The 16,161-nt window shown below is 36.7% G+C and overlaps 1 long non-coding RNA gene across 1 annotated transcript; it reads left to right on the forward strand.

The window, feature by feature from the left end:
* Positions 1–4,774: 4,774 nt before the first annotated feature.
* LOC311093830 lies at positions 4,775–10,055 on the forward strand. The gene is made up of 3 exons (XR_014608486.1): positions 4,775–5,202; positions 6,267–6,424; positions 9,102–10,055. It is a non-coding gene; the product is annotated as an uncharacterized lncRNA (long non-coding RNA).
* Positions 10,056–16,161: the final 6,106 nt, after the last annotated feature.

Below are 16,161 nucleotides of genomic sequence, written 5' to 3' on the forward strand. Positions count from 1 at the left end.
AAACGGTTTTGCTATGGCGAGGGATTAAAGTAATGTCCAAAAAGGAAACACTAAAAATCTTCTAAAAAATGTAATTATCTACCATTTATTTCTATATAAAAGTATACAAATATCACAACTAAACCCATTTTATTCTGTTTTTGCAATTCAAGAAGAATGAAAAAGTTAAAAACAGGCTATTTAGTGCTATTTGGTTAAACAAAAAAGCAAACATAGGGCTATACTGCCCTCTTGTGTCCAAAAGGACATCAAAATAGTATATAAAACTTTTTACCAGGTAGGCCAATATTGTATTTAAATATACATTTATTAGGTATGTGTCTGAGGATATTTTCCCACCGGTTAATCGACGTGTAACACCGCTGGGGGCTTTTGAATTGCCAACTTAAAAACGAAAGTAAAATATGTTCGTCCGCACTGACATTGATAGTGGTTGAGCGAGCGTTTCAAATGAATTCGTATGGAAGTAGGAATTAACTGAAAAACGTTCACTCTGTTCTGCTCGTTCCTCACCGTGGATGCGCACCGTTTTAAATCGCTAATATGAGCATTTTAGTTTAATTTTAAAATTAGCACCTTTTGGGCGGAGGATTGCTTGAAATTATTTTACAAAAGCACAATATTGTGTTTTATTGCGACTGTACACAAATATAAGTTAACACTTTGCAGTTTGAATGTCGTCCTGTATAATGACGGAGTATGTTTTTATGTGTCCACTGTTCAATCGCACCCACGCCACACACACACACACACACACACACACACACACACACACACACACACGGTTTACTATCTTTGTTGGGACTCTCCATAGAATTAATGGTTTTATACTGTACAAACTGTATATTCTATCTCCTCACACTAACCCTAGCCCTAAACCTACCTATCACAGAAAACTTTCTGCATTTTTACATTTCCAAAAAAACTCATTCTGTATGATTTATAAGCTTGTTTACCCATGGGGACCTCTATTTAGGTCCCCACTGTGACACGAGTCCCCATGAGTCTGTGTGCATTCAGGTTGAAGTCCCCACCGGGATAGAAAAACATGAACACACACACACACACACACACACACACACACACACACACACACATTCCAGCATTGTAATCTTGACATCGCAGCCTGTTCATTATAGCCTTCATAAAATATAATAATAAAATAGTCAACCTAACATATAAAAATTACACTGCTCTAAATAGTCAGTAGTACAATTCATACATTCATACATGCGATGGCTCCACTGTGATGTTTCCAAGCACATTTTTGCGCTTGTGAAGATGATGATTTTTTCCATCGATATTGGAACACGAGTGAAGAACAAAGCCTATAATAAAGAATAGTTTAGCATCCAAATACATCGCAAATGTTGAAACATTTTGATTCTAATGAGAGGGTTACGTGAGCCCAACACTGCTTTCTTTCATTTTTATTTTTACATTAAATTTAAAGGATTTGTTGTGGAATATTTTGAGTGTATCATAAAATCAGAAAAAGGTAAGTCAAGTAATATTTTTGGTCTTTTATATACATATATATATATATATATATAAATATAGCTGCGAGCAGCGATGAAGGGCCAAAGCCGGCGGTACCGCCACCCCGGTGCCTTTAGGTAACTAAAGGCACCAGGGTTGCGGTGCCACCGGCTTGGGCCCGTAATCGCTGCTCGCAGCTATATTTATTATTATTATTATTATTATTATTATTTTGTCAACCTTTCGGCCACTTTTGGGGCCATTAACATGCTCGAAAACTCTTGAAATTTTGCACACAGGTCAGAACCCGCGGCCATCAGGGCCGGACTGAAGCTGGTACCCGGGCGTGGCAGGGGGGCTCGACAGCGCCCCCTGGAACGGGATCCGAACACTTGTCCATAAATCAGACACGCTTGCATGTAATAATATGAAACTCGGTACACATATAGAACTCATCGGGCCGAACAACTTTCGTGCTCTAAGTTTTACGCCAGCCCAACAGGAAGTCGGCTATTTAGGGTTGTTTGGAAACGCATGCTGTGGAATTTAATGTACTCCTCCTAGGGAATTCATCGATTCGCCTCCAAACTCGGTGTGCATGAAGTCAAGACATTGAGGATGCTAAATTGCGGACGGATTTTTGATATCTCGAACGGTTTGGCCGTGGCGAGGAAACGAATTTATGGCGAAAAAATGAAACAGGAAGTGTGTTATAACTTCTGCATACATTAACTGATCTTGATGAAACTTCAGCAGTGTGTTCGTTGTAAGAGGCCGATCGCACAGATGTGACTATTGTGAGTCAAAGTTATAGCGCCACCAACAGGCAGCAGGAAGTACATCACTATTAAAATGCTTTGAAATCACTGTCTTATTTTTACCAGATTTGCTTCAAACTTTATGTGTACAATGTAGACACACGGCAGATGTAAACCTGTGAAAGGATTATTGATATCTTAGATACTGTTGCCGTGGCAACGCATCAAACTTTAATATTCTTTTTTTATGCTTTTGAGACTCTTAACATACTTGAAATTGCATGAAACTCGACAGACACATCACATTTATTATCCAGTAGACATGTGCAAAGTTTCAGAAACGGGCGTGGTGAGGGGCTCAGTAGCGCCACCTTTAGTCATAAGTGGGGGTGTTAGTTTTATCAACAGCAACAAAACTTGGTATGTGTATTGTTCTCATCAAGACGGACAACTTTCTAATTTACATGAACCATCTCTGACCAACAGGAAGAGAGATATTTTGGTTTGAATGTGGATTTTCTGAAGAATTTTCTCTCCCTCTCTGTGTCTGTGTGTGTGTGAGGGGAGGGGGGGATTTGACTATTGCTTTTATATTGTTAATCAAGGTTTCAGGGGCTTTTGGGGTCCTTAACGTGCTCAAAAACTCTTGAAACTTTGCACACAGGTCAGAACCCACGGCCATCAGGGCCGGGCTGAAGCTGGGACCCGGGCGTGGCTGGGGGGCTCAACAGCGCCCCCTTGAACGGGGTTCTAAAACTTGATCCATATATCAAACACGCTCGCATGAATTAATATGAAACTCGGTACACATATAGATCTCATCGGGCCGAACAACTTTACCCCGGTCAAGTTTTACGCCAGCTCAACAGGAAGTCGGCTATTATGGGTTGTTTGGAAAACGCTTGCTGTGGAATGTGAAATACTCCTCCTAGAAAATTCACCGTGCCCCCTTCAAACTCGGTGTGGATGTAGTCAAGACATTGAGGATGCTAAATTGCGGACGGATTTTTGATATCTCGAACGGTTTGGCTGTGGCGAGGAATCGAATTTATGGCGAGAAAAGAGAAACACGGAAGTGGAATAACTTCTGCATACATTAACTGATCTTGATGAAACTTCAGCAGTGTGTTCGTGGTAAGAGGCCGATCAGATGGATGTAGCTATTGTGAGTCAAAGTTATAGCACCACCAACTGGCAGCAGGAAGTGTGTCACTTTCAACATGCTTTTGACAAAAGTGGGGGGGTTAGTTTTAACTACAGTAAAGAAAAAATAGTTTGTATATTGTTCTCATCAAGCCGGACAACTTTCTAATTTACATTCAATAGCTCTGGCCATCAGGAAGTCAGATATTTTGGTCTGAATGTGGATTTTTTTGCAAAATCAGCCTCTGAATTTTTAGCCACTCCTCTTAAACTATTTATTTTATTCGTACCAAACTTTTTCAACATGATGAAACTACATTAAATATGCTAAATTGTGAATGGATAATAAATATCTCAAACGGTTTTGCTATGGCGAGGGATTAAATAATGTCCAAAAAGGAAACACTAAAAATCTTCTAAAAATGTAATTATATACCATTTATTTCTATATAAAAGTATACAAATATCACAACTAAACCCATTTTATTCTGTTTTTGCAATTCAAGAAGAATGAAAAAGTTAAAACAGGCTATTTAGTGCTATTTGGTTCAACAAAAAAGCAAACATAGGGCTATACTGCCCTCTTGTGTCCAAAAGGACATCAAAATAGTATATAAAACTTTTTACCAGGTAGGCCAATATTGTATTTAAATATACATGTATTAGGTATGTGTCTGAGGATATTTTCCCACCGGTTAATCGACGTGTGACACGAGTGGGTGCTTTTAAATCGCTAATATAATAGTGTAAGAAAAATAATGATAATGTTGCACACACAAATCACACACATGTGGGAAAGAATGATGCTTTTAAACAACACTAAACCGCCATTAGGTGTCGCCAGGCATCCATCTTAATAAGCGAGTCATTGATTCATTCGTTCAAACGATTCGTTCGAATGAGTCGATCATGATTAAGACAGATGTTTATGGATTGATCATTCAATCTTTGAGTCAACCGATTCGTTAAAAATGCTGAATCGTTCAGTTATGAGAAAACACGTGATGCGTGATGGTTCTGCCGTGATCTTTGTTTAACTATTTTCGCTGCTGAAACAGAACAAAAACAGTCAACATTGCATCTAAAATGTAAGTGACTTAATTGTAACTGTTTATTAACCTGTTGTATGAAATCTAGGGGTGGGAGAAAAAATTTATTCTTAGATGCATCGCGATGCGGACGTGGACGATTCTGAATCGATTCACAAATGTCAAAAAATCGATTCTCTAAAAAAATATTTTTCTAATAACGTAATATTGACGGAAGGCAAAAGGCGGAACTCTAAGCGGACGTGCGTGCAGTCTGTGGCGCGCACATAACAGAGAAGTTTCTTCTGCTCACCAAGGCTGCATTTATTTGATTAAAAATACAAACAAAAACAGTACCCAGATAGCAATTACATTTGGGCCACATGTGGGTATTATCTGGCACATATGGCCTAGATGTGGCATGGCTGAACAGATATGGGCCAAATCGTAGCCATATTTGTTTTGCCATAACTTTAAAATCTGCGGGAAATGCTGTCTTGGTTCACAACTGATTTTGAGGTATATGGCCCAGATAACAACGAACACATGAGGACCATATGTGGTTGAGCCATGGCACACAGTGAGAAACACCGACTTGTGGTAAACATTTGGCTTATACATGGAAAAACACAGGAATCCTGAAATCAAGTGCGGCAAACATCCGCCGTTCCACACCTCAGGTTGCTCTGCATCTTCCCTCCTATTGGTGGAGTGAGACTACGGCGCGAGTTTGACTGCGACGCTGGCCAGCTGACGCCTTTTACTCTGCTTTCCTCACGACTGTGTACATTCAGGTAAGTGATGTTTTGGCATTTTAAAGTCATATAAATGAAATATGCAGCATTATGTGTCAATATTGCATGTTATTATGCGTTTAATTATTCGTTTCATCTAATATTTTCCTCAGTTTACTGCTATAACTTACAATAAAGTTTAATGTAACTTAACCGTTAACTTAGGCTATAGCAGTTCGCTGGTTTGTCGTTTTAAATTAAGATATTTTTGTTTATAAATCAACAGCTCACTGTCGTACACAATAAAATAGTATAGTTTGTGATTGTGTAGTAGCTAGCCTATTTGTGAATTAACGTTAAGGCGACGCGGTCCAATGTCGGTGTTACTGTTTGTCAAAAAACCTAAATCCTAATTTGTGTTCACAATCATTCAACTAATCATAATAATATAAAAATGCCAAGAATAAACACATTAATACGTGTGCATTATTGTATGTATCTTTATTTAACTCTGAAATGATATTCAACCAAGACTTTTTCTCATGACTTTTCCCTCTTTAAAATTAAAGTTGTAATGTTAACGTTAGGCTATTAGTGTCAAGTCACAATACCAAAATTATGACTTTCGATACAATACCTGAACATTAACATAAACTAATAATGAACTGCACTTCTACTGCATATATTAATATGTGTTAATGTTAATTTTAACATTTAGCCTACTAACACATTCAATATAAAAAATTGTACTTGTAGTATGCACTGTGAACTAACATGAACAAACAATGAATTGCTGTATTTCTGTTAACTATCAATTAATTGAGCAGCCATTCACTGCCATTATAAAGCTTGGAAGAGGCAGGACATTTTTATAATTACTCTAATTTCTCACGATAGAGTTTATATACCATGCTATGGTATACTGTCATACCACCCAGCCCTAATGTGTGGTATGGGTGGGGCAATGACAATAATTTCCATATTAAAAACCTATAAAAAATGGTTTCAGATGGAGTAAGTAATAGTTTATAGTTCATTTTTGAATATAAAAGCACTTTCATTTTAGGGTGGTCTATTTAAATGCATATTTCAACCACTTACACAATGTTTTTTTTTCCTATCAGATTACCTATCTGGGTCTGGTTGGTGGCTTTGACCTGGATAACATCGTGTGGAGAGTGCTGAAAGCCACTTTTACAACTGCTGTGGCACGTTATGAATTGGAGAGAAGTCAATGGGAAGATTGGTGTCCAACGCCTGGTCGTAAAGGAAGTTGTCATTGGTGAGACCTTTTTTAGAAGTCACTTTTATTTGTATAGCACTTTGCACAATACACAACTTTTCAAAACTGCTTTACAGAACATTGTATTTTTATTTCTGTTATCTCAGTATCGAACCAAACAACTTTTTTTGTCATTACCTGATCACATCCGTGGCTCACTTAAGTGACTGCATTTTTTATTTAGAAGTTTTATGTTTTGTTTTTAAAGAAAGTTATTTTTTATATATTGCGAATCATATCGTTTCAATTATACATTTTAAAGCTGTAATCACAATATAAGATTATCATTCTGTCAAAGTCTCATACCAGCGCATGCCTACAACTATCTGTATTTAGTTCATTATCACTGTGTATTTAAAAGGTTAGTTTACCCAAAAATGAAAATTCTGTCAGTAATTACTCACCCTCATGTTGTTTCACCCCCGTAAGACCTTCGTTCATCTTCGGAACACAAATTAAGATATATATGATGAAATCTGAGAGCTGTCTCACTCATCCATAGGCTTCTCTGTTATTGAAACTTGCCAGCCCAGAAAGTTAGTAAAGACATTGTTAAAATAGTCCAAGAATACAATGGCTGAACCTTAAGTTTATCAAGTGTCGAAAATAAATTATTTATTTAAAAATAAATTTTTGTGCGCAAAACAAGCTAAAATAAAGACTTTATTCAACGTAGTGTAACAGCACAGCGCTTCTGTGTTGTACGTCAGAACGTAGGCTCATGATTGGCCAGCATCCCACACATGACCAGCGTCGGCCAATAGTGAGTCTACGCTCTGACGTACAATCCAGAAGTTGGAAAAACTTGAGGGTAATTACAGATAGAATTTTCATTTTTGGGCGAACTAACCAGTGGTGTAGTCTACGTGATACGCAGGTATACGCCGTATACCCACTAGAAAAGGCCAAGGATTTGCGTATACCCACTTAAAAAAAGCGTGAGGATACGTATCAACTTCGTTTTGTGTCAGAACTTTCACACTTTCATTCATAAATTCACCCCGTCTGTGTTTGCGAAGCGACGGATCGAATCGAGGAATCCAGTCACAAATGGAACTTGCTATATAAAGCAGAACGTCTCGGAATTTAGCTATTTTTGAATTAATAAATAAAAAGTAGCTGCTGTACAATGAATCAAATCTCGATATGGACTAGTGTCTATGAATATTAAAGCTAAAAGAGATTGCAATTGTTCTACGCGTCTCTGGGAATGAGCGCTCAGTGTGTGCTCCACTGCACACACACACACACACACACACACACACACAGAAGCATGCGTGACTCACGCTCGTGGTGTTTTCAGCGTTTTACTGTATTGAGACATGATGTAAGCTACACATGTGCATTTTATCGCAGAGCTGCTATGAGAGTCACTTGATGAGAATTTCACCATTTCATTTGATAAAACTATCGTCATTCATTCGTTTCATATACACACAGAAACTGTTATGTCTTTACGACAACCTGTCAAAATAAAAGTTCTGTATAACTTGAAGAAATTATAACAGAAATATATTACTATTTCACAGAGTATACTTCAGGCCTAATAATAATAATAATAATAATAGTTTATTAAAACACACAGAAACTCAAATGTCTACAACCCACCAAAATAAAAGTTCGGTCTAACTCAAATTAATTAGATAGAAATTGCACAGTAAAATGTATTTTAAAATAAATTTTTTTTCAAAAACACCATTTCTAAAAGTAAATTTGTATTTGTGCCTATAATGTTTTTTTTTTTTAAATTGTTGAAAATTGTCAACTGATAAAACCTGTGCTTCAGGGACCATATTCATATAACATCTAAGGCTAAAGGTAGCTCTTAACTGACTGAGTTAGATGGTGATTAACACTAAACAGTAGAAAATCAGTCCAGTCTCCCCAGCTGTAAATGTCATTGGCTGTTAAAGTCTTGTGTTGCTTATAATAAATTGACATGTTGATAACACTTAGTATTTCATAATGCTCTCAATTGCATGTCGATGCATACTGTATGCATTAGTGAGTGTGGTGGTGCTTATGGGGTGACGCTCTGGGATGGGTGAGTATGCGGCGGCGGGGGGGGGGGGGGGGGGGGGGGGGGGGGTTATATTAGAGTATACTCACTACAAAAAACTAGACTACACCACTGGAACTAACCCTTTATGTTCCTCCTTGCATTCAGTACTTGGCCCATTATTGTTTGTGTGTTTCTGCTTCCAAATTGTCTCGCATCATTGCAGATTATCTTGAGTTTATTTTGTGTTAGTAAAAACACTTATTTTTGTAGACTCTGTCTTTGGACTAAAACATGACATTAATGCTATCTGTGTTAGTGTGTTTTTACATTAGAGTGTGCATGTCTTTTTAAAAAAAAAAAGAAGCAGAATACATGCAGTGCTGTAAATTTTAACCGGTTAGTGCAAAAGTATTCTAAAAATTGAAATAATTTGTCATAAGGAATTACGGTATAATTCTGGCCCACATATTGAAAAATACAATTTGCAATTCCTTTTGAAAATTTACTGGAAAAAACTTTCATACAGTGGTAATTCAGAGGTGTTTAATTTGTTAATAATTGCAATTAAAATATTAAAGGATATTTACATTAATGATTTTTTTTTTCATTATCCTGCAAGCTCTAGCTTTCAGGTTGTATTGCTGCTAACATTATTTAAATTCTTCTTTATTGCAGGTGCAGTCAGGCAGAATCCCCTTACTGGAGAAGATCAACACATTGCCGACCCTCATTGGAGACTTCTCTGCACATCAACACACTTCTCAACTCTTTACCTTTCAAGTTTGCTTTAACTTTCTCAATTTCTCTTTAAAGTTCTCTTTACCAACTGTGATTTATTTGTATTACTCTCATTGGACTAATTAAACATAACATTAATACACGCTTTGATCGAGTGTTTTGAACTTTGGTGTAAAAAATTAGCTTTGAATGCTATTTATATTATTAATTTGTATATTTAAATGTTTTCAACTGAATTCTACTTAAAATAAGTACAACTGAGTAGCTGTAATTATGTTTTCTTAAATGTTTTCAACTGAATACTACTGTAATTATTAAATTCAACTCTGTTGCTGTAATTATATTTATTTTGATATATGTTTTCAACTGAATACTACTGTAATTATTAAATTCAACTCTGTTGCTGTAATTATATTTATTTTGATAACTGTTTTCAACTGAATACTACTGTTATTATTCAACTCTTGCTGTAATTATATTTCTTTTTCTGAAATGTTTTCAACTGAATACTGCTGTAATTAAGTACAACACTTTAGCTGTAATTATTTAAATGCTTGTCAAAATAAATAGTTTTGAGTACATTTGTTGTTGAGTGTTTAATTTACCTGTGAGTTAATAAGACTTTAAATACTGTCAGCTGCATGTGGGCCACATAAGGGCCGTTAGATTTTAACAGAACTCAACCATACTAAAGTTGCATACCAGGCCCACATATAGGCCACATGAATTTGTAGTATTTGGCTCATGCTTGGTGGAGTTATGGCAGTCCTTTGGTTCAGTTCTGGCAAAGGAGATGTGGGCCATATCTGGGCCGGCAAACACAAACTAATCTGGGCCACAGCTCAGCTGTTTATCTGGCCCACATCTTTGCCAAAGGTAATTTGCTGACTGGGTAATATTGTAAAATATTATTCCAATTTAAAACAGCTGCTTTCTATTTTAATATATTTTAAACTGTTTTATTAATTTATTAATTTAATTTACTAATTTATTCCTGTGATCAAAGCTGAGTTTTCAGCATCATTACTCCAGTCGTCACTGTCACATGATCCTTCAGAAATTATTCTAATATGATGATTGATACTCAAGAAACATTCATTATTATTTTAAATGTCGAAAACAGTTGTGTACAGTCTTTGATGAATAGAAAGTTCAAAAGAACAGCATTTATCTGAAATCTAAAGCTTTTGTAACGTTAAACACTACCGCTCAAAAGTTTTGGGTTAGTAATAATTAAAATTTTATTTTTTGGGGAAATAAATAAAATAAATCAGTACTTTTATTTATGAAGGATGAGTTAAACTGATCAACAGTTACAGTAAAGACATTTATAATGTTAAAAATATATATATTTGAAATATATGCTGTTCTTTTGAACTTTACATTCATCAAAGCATTTTGAAAAAAAAAAAAATCTGTACACAACTGTTTTCAACATTGAAAATAATAATGAATATTTATTGAGCATCAATCATCATATTAGTATGATTTCTGAAGGATCATGTGACACTGAAGAGTGGAGTAATGATGCTGAAAACTCAACTTTGATCACAGAAATGAATTACTATGTAAAATATTTAAAAATTGAAAACAGCTGTTTTAAATTGGAATAATATTTCACAATATTACTGTTTTTGTTTGTATTTTTAATCAATAAATGCAGCCTTGGTGAGCAGAAGAGACTTCTCCTAAAAACATTAAAAATCTTACTGACCCCAAACTTTTGAACAATAATATATATATATATATATATATATATATATATATATATATATATATATATATATATATATATATATATATATGTATGTGTGTGTATATATATATATATATATATATATATATATATATATATATATAAATATAGCTGCGAGCAGCGATGGAGGGCCAAAGCCGGCGGTACCGCCACCCCGGTGCCTTTAGGTAACTAAAGGCACCGGGGTTGCGGTGCCACCGGCTTGGGCCCGTAATCGCTGCTCGCAGCTATATTTATTATTATTATTATTATTATTTTGTCAACCTTTCGGCCACTTTTGGGGCCCTTAACATGCTCGAAAACTCTTGAAATTTTGCACACAGGTCAGAACCCGCGGCCATCAGGGCCGGACTGAAGCTGGTACCCGGGCGTGGCAGGGGGGCTCGACAGCGCCCCCTGGAACGGGATCCGAACACTTGTCCATAAATCAGACACGCTTGCATGTAATAATATGAAACTCGGTACACATATAGAACTCATCGGGCCGAACAACTTTCGTGCTCTAAGTTTTACGCCAGCCCAACAGGAAGTCGGCTATTTAGGGTTGTTTGGAAACGCATGCTGTGGAATTTAATGTACTCCTCCTAGGGAATTCATCGATTCGCCTCCAAACTCGGTGTGCATGAAGTCAAGACATTGAGGATGCTAAATTGCGGACGGATTTTTGATATCTCGAACGGTTTGGCCGTGGCGAGGAAACGAATTTATGGCGAAAAAATGAAACAGGAAGTGTGTTATAACTTCTGCATACATTAACTGATCTTGATGAAACTTCAGCAGTGTGTTCGTTGTAAGAGGCCGATCGCACAGATGTGACTATTGTGAGTCAAAGTTATAGCGCCACCAACAGGCAGCAGGAAGTACATCACTATTAAAATGCTTTGAAATCACTGTCTTATTTTTACCAGATTTGCTTCAAACTTTATGTGTACAATGTAGACACACGGCAGATGTAAACCTGTGAAAGGATTATTGATATCTTAGATACTGTTGCCGTGGCAACGCATCAAACTTTAATATTCTTTTTTTATGCTTTTGAGACTCTTAACATACTTGAAATTGCATGAAACTCGACAGACACATCACATTTATTATCCAGTAGACATGTGCAAAGTTTCAGAAACGGGCGTGGTGAGGGGCTCAGTAGCGCCACCTTTAGTCATAAGTGGGGGTGTTAGTTTTATCAACAGCAACAAAACTTGGTATGTGTATTGTTCTCATCAAGACGGACAACTTTCTAATTTACATGAACCATCTCTGACCAACAGGAAGAGAGATATTTTGGTTTGAATGTGGATTTTCTGAAGAATTTTCTCTCCCTCTCTGTGTCTGTGTGTGTGTGAGGGGAGGGGGGGATTTGACTATTGCTTTTATATTGTTAATCAAGGTTTCAGGGGCTTTTGGGGTCCTTAACGTGCTCAAAAACTCTTGAAACTTTGCACACAGGTCAGAACCCACGGCCATCAGGGCCGGGCTGAAGCTGGGACCCGGGCGTGGCTGGGGGGCTCAACAGCGCCCCCTTGAACGGGGTTCTAAAACTTGATCCATATATCAAACACGCTCGCATGAATTAATATGAAACTCGGTACACATATAGATCTCATCGGGCCGAACAACTTTACCCCGGTCAAGTTTTACGCCAGCCCAACAGGAAGTCGGCTATTATGGGTTGTTTGGAAAACGCTTGCTGTGGAATGTGAAATACTCCTCCTAGAAAATTCACCGTGCCCCCTTCAAACTCGGTGTGGATGTAGTCAAGACATTGAGGATGCTAAATTGCGGACGGATTTTTGATATCTCGAACGGTTTGGCTGTGGCGAAGAATCGAATTTATGGCGAGAAAAGAGAAACACGGAAGTGGAATAACTTCTGCATACATTAACTGATCTTGATGAAACTTCAGCAGTGTGTTCGTGGTAAGAGGCCGATCAGATGGATGTAGCTATTGTGAGTCAAAGTTATAGCGCCACCAACTGGCAGCAGGAAGTGTGTCACTTTCAACATGCTTTTGACAAAAGTGGGGGGGTTAGTTTTAACTACAGTAAAGAAAAAATAGTTTGTATATTGTTCTCATCAAGCCGGACAACTTTCTAATTTACATTCAATAGCTCTGGCCATCAGGAAGTCAGATATTTTGGTCTGAATGTGGATTTTTTTGCAAAATCAGCCTCTGAATTTTTAGCCACTCCTCTTAAACTATTTATTTTATTCGTACCAAACTTTTTCAACATGATGAAACTACATTAAATATGCTAAATTGTGAATGGATAATAAATATCTCAAACGGTTTTGCTATGGCGAGGGATTAAATAATGTCCAAAAAGGAAACACTAAAAATCTTCTAAAAATGTAATTATATACCATTTATTTCTATATAAAAGTATACAAATATCACAACTAAACCCATTTTATTCTGTTTTTGCAATTCAAGAAGAATGAAAAAGTTAAAACAGGCTATTTAGTGCTATTTGGTTCAACAAAAAAGCAAACATAGGGCTATACTGCCCTCTTGTGTCCAAAAGGACATCAAAATAGTATATAAAACTTTTTACCAGGTAGGCCAATATTGTATTTAAATATACATGTATTAGGTATGTGTCTGAGGATATTTTCCCACCGGTTAATCGACGTGTGACACGAGTGGGTGCTTTTAAATCGCTAATATAATAGTGTAAGAAAAATAATGATAATGTTGCACACACAAATCACACACATGTGGGAAAGAATGATGCTTTTAAACAACACTAAACCGCCATTAGGTGTCGCCAGGCATCCATCTTAATAAGCGAGTCATTGATTCATTCGTTCAAACGATTCGTTCGAATGAGTCGATCATGATTAAGACAGATGTTTATGGATTGATCATTCAATCTTTGAGTCAACCGATTCGTTAAAAATGCTGAATCGTTCAGTTATGAGAAAACACGTGATGCGTGATGGTTCTGCCGTGATCTTTGTTTAACTATTTTCGCTGCTGAAACAGAACAAAAACAGTCAACATTGCATCTAAAATGTAAGTGACTTAATTGTAACTGTTTATTAACCTGTTGTATGAAATCTAGGGGTGGGAGAAAAAATGTATTCTTAGATGCATCGCGATGCGGACGTGGACGATTCTGAATCGATTCACAAATGTCAAAAAAATCGATTCTCTAAAAAAATATTTTTCTAATAACGTAATATTGACGGAAGACAAAAGGCGGAACTCTAAGCGGACGTGCGTGCAGTCTGTGGCGCGCACATAACAGAGAAGTTTCTTCTGCTCACCAAGGCTGCATTTATTTGATTAAAAATACAAACAAAAACAGTAATATTGTAAAATATTATTCCAATTTAAAACGGCTGCTTTCTATTTTAATATATTTTAAACTGTTATTTATTCCTGTGATCAAAGCTGAGTTTTCAGCATCATTACTCCAGTCGTCACTGTCACATGATCCTTCAGAAATTATTCTAATATGATGATTGATACTCAAGAAACATTCATTATTATTTTAAATGTCGAAAACAGTTGTGTACAGTCTTTGATGAATAGAAAGTTCAAAAGAACAGCATTTATCTGAAATCTAAAGCTTTTGTAACGTTAAACACTACCGCTCAAAAGTTTTGGGTTAGTAATAATTAAAATTTTATTTTTTGGGGAAATAAATAAAATAAATCAGTACTTTTATTTATGAAGGATGAGTTAAACTGATCAACAGTTACAGTAAAGACATTTATAATGTTAAAAATATATATATTTGAAATATATGCTGTTCTTTTGAACTTTACATTCATCAAAGCATTTTGAAAAAAAAAAAAATCTGTACACAACTGTTTTCAACATTGAAAATAATAATGAATATTTATTGAGCATCAATCATCATATTAGTATGATTTCTGAAGGATCATGTGACACTGAAGAGTGGAGTAATGATGCTGAAAACTCAACTTTGATCACAGAAATGAATTACTATGTAAAATATTTAAAAATTGAAAACAGCTGTTTTAAATTGGAATAATATTTCACAATATTACTGTTTTTGTTTGTATTTTTAATCAATAAATGCAGCCTTGGTGAGCAGAAGAGACTTCTCCTAAAAACATTAAAAATCTTACTGACCCCAAACTTTTGAACAATAATATATATATATATATATATATATATATATATATAAATATAGCTGCGAGCAGCGATGGAGGGCCAAAGCCGGCGGTACCGCCACCCCGGTGCCTTTAGGTAACTAAAGGCACCGGGGTTGCGGTGCCACCGGCTTGGGCCCGTAATCGCTGCTCGCAGCTATATTTATTATTATTATTATTATTATTATTATTATTATTTTGTCAACCTTTCGGCCACTTTTGGGGCCCTTAACATGCTCGAAAACTCTTGAAATTTTGCACACAGGTCAGAACCCGCGGCCATCAGGGCCGGACTGAAGCTGGTACCCGGGCGTGGCAGGGGGGCTCGACAGCGCCCCCTGGAACGGGATCCGAACACTTGTCCATAAATCAGACACGCTTGCATGTAATAATATGAAACTCGGTACACATATAGAACTCATCGGGCCGAACAACTTTCGTGCTCTAAGTTTTACGCCAGCCCAACAGGAAGTCGGCTATTTAGGGTTGTTTGGAAACGCATGCTGTGGAATTTAATGTACTCCTCCTAGGGAATTCATCGATTCGCCTCCAAACTCGGTGTGCATGAAGTCAAGACATTGAGGATGCTAAATTGCGGACGGATTTTTGATATCTCGAACGGTTTGGCCGTGGCGAGGAAACGAATTTATGGCGAAAAAATGAAACAGGAAGTGTGTTATAACTTCTGCATACATTAACTGATCTTGATGAAACTTCAGCAGTGTGTTCGTTGTAAGAGGCCGATCGCACAGATGTGACTATTGTGAGTCAAAGTTATAGCGCCACCAACAGGCAGCAGGAAGTACATCACTATTAAAATGCTTTGAAATCACTGTCTTATTTTTACCAGATTTGCTTCAAACTTTATGTGTACAATGTAGACACACGGCAGATGTAAACCTGTGAAAGGATTATTGATATCTTAGATACTGTTGCCGTGGCAACGCATCAAACTTTAATATTCTTTTTTTATGCTTTTGAGACTCTTAACATACTTGAAATTGCATGAAACTCGACAGACACATCACATTTATTATCCAGTAGACATGTGCAAAGTTTCAGAAACGGGCGTGGTGAGGGGCTCAGTAGCGCCACCTTTAGTCATAAGTGGGGGTGTTA

This window comes from Abramis brama, assembly GCF_963993115.1.
Source record: "Abramis brama genome assembly, chromosome: 12".
NCBI lineage: Eukaryota > Metazoa > Chordata > Actinopteri > Cypriniformes > Leuciscidae > Abramis > Abramis brama.